The sequence below is a fragment of the Acyrthosiphon pisum genome, chromosome X, assembly GCF_005508785.2.
Source record: "Acyrthosiphon pisum isolate AL4f chromosome X, pea_aphid_22Mar2018_4r6ur, whole genome shotgun sequence".
NCBI classification, from domain to species: Eukaryota; Metazoa; Arthropoda; class Insecta; order Hemiptera; family Aphididae; genus Acyrthosiphon; species Acyrthosiphon pisum.
In genome coordinates, this window is record NC_042493.1 from 119,453,025 (window position 1) to 119,459,657 (window position 6,633).

The 6,633-nt window shown below is 29.0% G+C and overlaps 1 non-coding gene across 1 annotated transcript; it reads right to left on the bottom strand.

The window, feature by feature from the left end:
• Positions 1-1,006: 1,006 nt before the first annotated feature.
• TRNAM-CAU lies at positions 1,007-1,079 on the bottom strand. Its single transcript has one exon. It is a non-coding gene; the product is annotated as a tRNA-Met (tRNA).
• Between the last annotated feature and the right edge of the window lie 5,554 nt (positions 1,080-6,633).

The window sequence follows — 6,633 nt, forward strand, 5'->3', positions numbered from 1 at the left end:
GTAAAATCAATACATTCATCGTTCCACTCAGAATCTAAAATAAAAATCAATGTTACCGTGAGCAATAATATTATAGTAATATTGTATTTATAATTTATAATTTAAAATGATAATCACAATCTGTGCATTGTTGTCAATTATTCATATAGGGTAGTAAAAACATTTAAAATAACTCGGGACAGCTTACACATTTCCTTCAGGTAAACATAAAGTTGACCCGGGAGAGTTTATTAGTTTTAAAAATCATGAGAGTTTAACATATACAATCGGGAGAGTTTACCACAGCCCTGATGGCTGATAAACGCATGTGTTTCTCAGTCTTTTAAATGCGTAAAATAGTAAATTTTACGCTCAGAATAACACGTGTAGCTCCGTTAATTTAAAAATTAGATTGAATTTTTTTTCGGGGGGTGCTGTTCAACTTTTACAATTTTCCACATTAAATACGTACTAGCACAGATAGATAGCTGAAAAGTGTTAATACTTTTAGTACATTTTAATATATTTTGAATACAATTTAAGAATTTTTGAGTGACTATCATAGACCATTAAAATAATTTTTTTATTTTCTCAGCATTTCGTGAGGGAGGGGCTGCGGCCTCCTCCGCACTTCCCCCGTCTACGCCACTGTATAATATATAAAGAACACATAAGAACTTATGAAATTATAAATAAACGTTTATAAATGCCAGAATATGGCTATAATGATTTATAACAGTACAATGTTTACATATTAATTTTATTTAATTCACAGAAAAATAATGTTATATTCTAATGTAAATTCTAAATATAGTAATAACCAATAAGTATTTTTAAATTAAACAGTTTTGTACAACACTAAAAATTCTTTATAACACTTGTATAGTTTAGAGGAATCAAATTAAATAACAAATTTAATAACTGTTCTCGTGATTTACGGTGCAATTCTAGATGTCAAATGTCAAAAATTTTCGAAATATTTGGACTCTTTATTGTAACAATAAAAAACAAAAATTAAAAAAATCTATGCCCCGGGTGAGGATCGAACTCACGACCTTAAGATTATGAGACTTACGCGCTGCCTTCTGCGCCACCGAGGCTTGTTTATTCACTGTGATATTTTATTTATATAAGCTAATTTTAATTCACCTTGTATATATATTTTTAGTATAAAAACCAAGTCCGTTATCAACCAGTACCACCAAATTATAAAAATGGATCAAAAAATATCCTAACAATATATTAACAGCATTGTATTAAATTTTCTCGAAAATGTGGAATCTGTAGAAATAGCTCAAAATATTTTTTTAGAGACCAAATATTTCAATAATTCAATACTTCAATGCTACCAATAAAAGCAAAAATATACGATAGTGGTAGGTTTTAATGTAACCGTACGTTTTTAATTCATAGGCAAAATTAATAATCATTATAATTTTTACAATGAAATATCCCTTTTCGACTAATATTTATTAGTAAATTTAAAATCATTTGCGAATTGTTACCATTTTTGTTTCTACATCTTGTTATTGCTTAATAATCGCGAGAAACCGCGATGTTTTTTTATGATTTTCTGTATGCACGGTGGCAAAACCGGCGCCGCGCCGACGCCCAACGACGGCAGACACCGATGCCAACGACGACTGTCGGCTAATCAAAGAACGCATAGCCATCGCCAGAGGGGGTCAGACAGTGATGGGCTGCTCAGTCTGTATAAATGGTTGGCATTGGTTACTCGGGCAAGATGATGAGGTAGGATGAAAGGGTGTTTTAAACGTTGCTGGCGAGACGGTTGTATCAAATCGTCGCGTTTATGGTATCGAATAAAGAAATTTATTTTAAAACAAATAATATTATGAGAGTTGAATATTATAATATGCAATGTTTGTAGGTTATATAATAGGTAGGTACTCAAAAACTATTTAATCGATTTTCTGAAAGTATCACGGCAGAACACGTCCAGTATAATATTTTTCTTAATTAATTTATTAGTTTTGGTCTTTATAAGTATCCCATTCCTTGCATTACGTCATTGCATAACACAATAGTGGTTGTAGAAAAACCTCACAGAAAAAAACGCGGCCCTCCGCAATGCCATAATTATCAGTCTTATGGCCACACTCAAAATTATTGCAATCATACCTCTCGATGTGTCAAATGTGGTGAAAATCCCCACTCAGAAAATTGCACCAAGGATCGAAACAGTCCAGCTAAATGTGCCCTGTGCTCTTTGGACCACAGGGCCAACTCTAATGGGGGTATCAAATCTTTAAGTCAGCCTCAGAAAAAAAAGAAAAAAATAAGACCCCTGCAACAGTCATACCAACTATGGGTCCTGGTTCATATCCGAAATCGCATACAAAAACTTACGCTTAAGCTACCAGCAACGAAAATTCTCAATATATCTCTGTTTCGTTCTCGCATTTCATTTCAAACTTAAATTCACTTATCAGTCCACTAATCTCACTTCTCTCTTCAGTCCTAAATGCTCTTATCGTCAAAGGTACGATTTCTCCTTAATCACTTTTGGAATTTTGTCCTATTAATATTGATCCATTTTTTCTTTTCATATCTTCCCCTCACTAACATATTATTATTTAATTAAACAGGTTCATCGTTTCACTTATAAAAATATAACACTAAATACGTGCCTTACGTGCAGGTATCATTTTATATATTATTTAATTGTAATTTTTTGTTTTTATTGTTATATCAATACTGTATAATTGTATAATTAAGTTAATTGTTGAGCTATAATAGTTAATGTACTTAAAGCTAATAAAAATAAAAAATAAAAAAAAAAATAGTCAATAAACAAAATGTTAAAATTTCCGTAAAATAATTTACTATTTTATATTATATTATGAATGAAAAAAAACTATCTTAACTAAATAATGTTAATTATAACAATATTGTAGAAAATTATATCATCATAATAGTGGTACGAAAGATTATAAGTCTTCAATAATTACAGTTATTGAAAGATTACTACCTATATAATTAACGTATGTCTATATTAATAATATGGGTAAATATTGACTATGTGTATTGTGTAAGAAGTAGGTAGCTAAGTAAAACATTTAAAAGTCTTGTAATGACTAATGACTAAATCCATTAGCGCTTTAATATTTTAGATTCTGAGTGAAGCGAGGAAGCTAGTGGTTTTACATTGGTGTTAATTTTTAATTTTAATTTTTTTTTTTTAATATTGTATAAAAAATGTCTGACAGAAAGAGTGCTTCGATTTCAACAAAGTATCTTATCTTTTAGAAAATTGGATCAAGGTGGTACTTTAAAGAGGTCATTTTTTGATTTTCTTAATAGTTATTTAATTCCACGGGAAAAACCACCGACAAATTACGAAAATCCGCTAAAAACGGGATTTTAATTTCTAACGCTTAGTTTATCACCATAGAAACGAATAAAAAAAAATTAAGTTAGTGGATGACAATCTGCTGTACAGTAGGTTACAAGTAGGTCAATGTATAATACTATAATTGATAGTATTAAACTTTAATTTAATGAAATAATATAATATAAAAAAGAAAAACGATTCTTAACGGTGATAGTTTGTCAGTCTGGATATTTGATATTGTTCTTATTTATTATACCTAGCCTGTAAGTTGAATAAATATTATAATATTATAATTTTTTAACGTACGTTTGGACGTTTATATTGAATAATAAATAAATACATATTAATAAAAAAAGGGTTGGATGAAAAACAATATTTAATAAAAAAATCTAATTTCAATAAAAGAAGCCAAGTTCAGTAAAAAAAAAAATATGTATATGTTATGTTAATAGGATAAAAAATTTAAAATGGATAAAAAAGTAACTGAATAAAAAAGGGTTGGATGAAAAATAATATTTAATAAAAAATCTAATTTCAATAAAAGAAGCCAAGTTCAGTAAAAAAAAAATATGTATATATTATGTTAATAGGATAAAAAATTTAAAATGGATAAAAAAGTAACTGAATAAAAATTGAAATTAAATAAATTGTAATTTCAATAAAGAAAAAGTCAGTTGAACCCTTGGGAAATAAAATCTAAAAAACCTAAATAAGTAGTCGAAATAATGCTTCGATTTTCAAATTACTGAAATTATTATAGGTACCTATTATAGGTCAATTTTTTTTTAATACCTTAGATAAGTATATAATATGTCTTATACCTAGACTGACATACTGTCTCCGCTCAGAATCGTGTAATGATATGCTCACACACCATTACAATAAATAAACTAAAATCTTACAAAATAATAAATAATGGCCGGACTGTCGTTCGTAGAAACCAGGCATCCCTAATAAAACTATTGTCACAGACAAAAAGGTCTTTGCCGTTGAAGAGAAATCTAATTCCGGGAAGTACAAAAACCTTTGACAAAACCGCCTACCACTCTCTGGTAGACATATCCGTGTCGTCCCTTAAATGAGTGCATGAGCACCAGCCACTAATAGAAGAGTAACAACCTCTCAAAATATCGATACCGATTTCAACGAGCGACAACCGGACTTCTTATGATAAGCCAAAATTAGTGCGTTCTTTATTTCAATTTGTGTATTTGAAGTATTACTTTGTGTCACCTAAAACCTAAAACTCTTACAACATTATCTATTAACAACTGCGAATCAGGTAAGGCATTTAATATAATATCTTATATTGATTGCAGTTATTACTTTATATGTTCTTTTTACATAAATTATATTGCACAGTATATTTAATCTAATTCTCGAATACACGATCTCGAGAGCCCTCCGAACACCTGGAGGAAGGTAAAAGCTTAATATTACTACCATAACATTTAATTTTAATATAACTTACGACAGGAGTCGTCTTTATGTTCATCGCATTTTTAAGTTATTACAATCATTTTTCTTATACAATGATATTATAAAATTGAATTCAAATTTAATACCATCCATTATACAGTGACCCAATTGGAACCTAGTGAACAGCAGAGCGACATGCACTTACCAACCTTTTTTTTTTTTTAATGTATAAAATGTTTAATTTTTATAGCTAACGATTGAAAATCAATAGTAGATAAGAAATTTAAATATACGTGTTACGATAAACATTTTATCGATTTTAATAATTTTATAAATATAATATAATGAAATACAATTTGACTTTAGAGTTGATCCAACAAACTTTGTTATTTAGTAATACATCCGTGAAATATTGCTTGTTGGAAAATTAATAAATTATTATTATTATTAAATACAGAAACATCTCAACATTTTATATTTTAAAAATTAAATTGAACTGCATCACAGGCCAGTGAAAAATAGTTGCCCATCTATGGTTTATGTGATGCGTTAGTAGGACAAAAATAACAACAAACGGTTTTGCACATAATATAGACCACACAGAAGGTAAAATTACCTTCTCTTTTTTTTAGAGACGAAATTCACTAACGGCCCTCGTTACCTACTTATTGAACCCTGAACGCAAGCGTATTATGTACAATAAACGTATTGTATACAGTTAGTCCTTAAATTCTACGAATACCCTCTGTCACATCTTCAGAATATTTATGGTCACACCGGCAGAAAAAAGAAAAATTTCGTAATATAATAGAATATAATGTGGTATATAATGATATGGACCACCATAAGACGTTTGCACGTACCTACAAATCGGGAGTGCATCATATATATATATATATTTAATCAGCGGGCGGTATGTGAATTTAGCTTTTGGAATTGAGTACTTCGATCGATAAAAACAAATACAATAACATATTATTTTTAAAGGTTGGAGAAAAAAATGTGTGCGAGGCAGTTTAGTGATATATTTTTAGATGTTACTATTGTATATAGATAGGTCCTGTAGCAGGGCACAGTAGTATGTGTTTTGAGTGACGTCTAGTAGACCGGAAAGCTAATTGTATATATAGAAAAGAACCTTTAGACCCATCGTACTTATCTCATAAACTATATATTATTGGAATTTAGACAGTATGTTTTTTGTCGTTGTCCTTCTATTTCCGGTCGTCGGCGGCGACCATGTAATATAATGATTAATGGCATCTTGTGCAATGTATATCGTCTGGGTATTGCAAGGCACTGTCTACCTATATGTCCTTTACAGATATAACGTACATTATTCCATACTTTATATAAAAATGTAGGTAGATACCTACTCGATTTTGGTATGATCGTAAATTCACTATCTGCAGTCGTTTATAGTTAACGATGAAAAAATCTCGGTTTTCAATATCATAATATCACGTATAGTGGTGCTCAAAATGTGTGACCGCTACTAGAATTTCATGTAATATATATACAAGCTGTAACAGAAAGACTTGACCAAAAAAAAAAAATGTATGCTACTTAAACGTGTGACAAAAATTGTTAAAATTATATGATTAGTAAATAGTTTAAGAAATATATCCATGTTAGCAAATTTCCAAAAATAATATTTAAAAAAAAATTATTTCCTTCCAGATTAATTTAATCGAAAAAATATTGATATTTTAAAAAATTCTAAAAAATAAACTACTTGCTTTAAATAAATGTTTTACCACCCAAATCATTCTTATAATTAGATTCACAAATTGACTATTTTGAATTTATTCAAAAAATTTAAACCAAATTTAAATTTTTTTATTTATAGTAGTAAAAATTAAAAATAATTTTTTTTATTA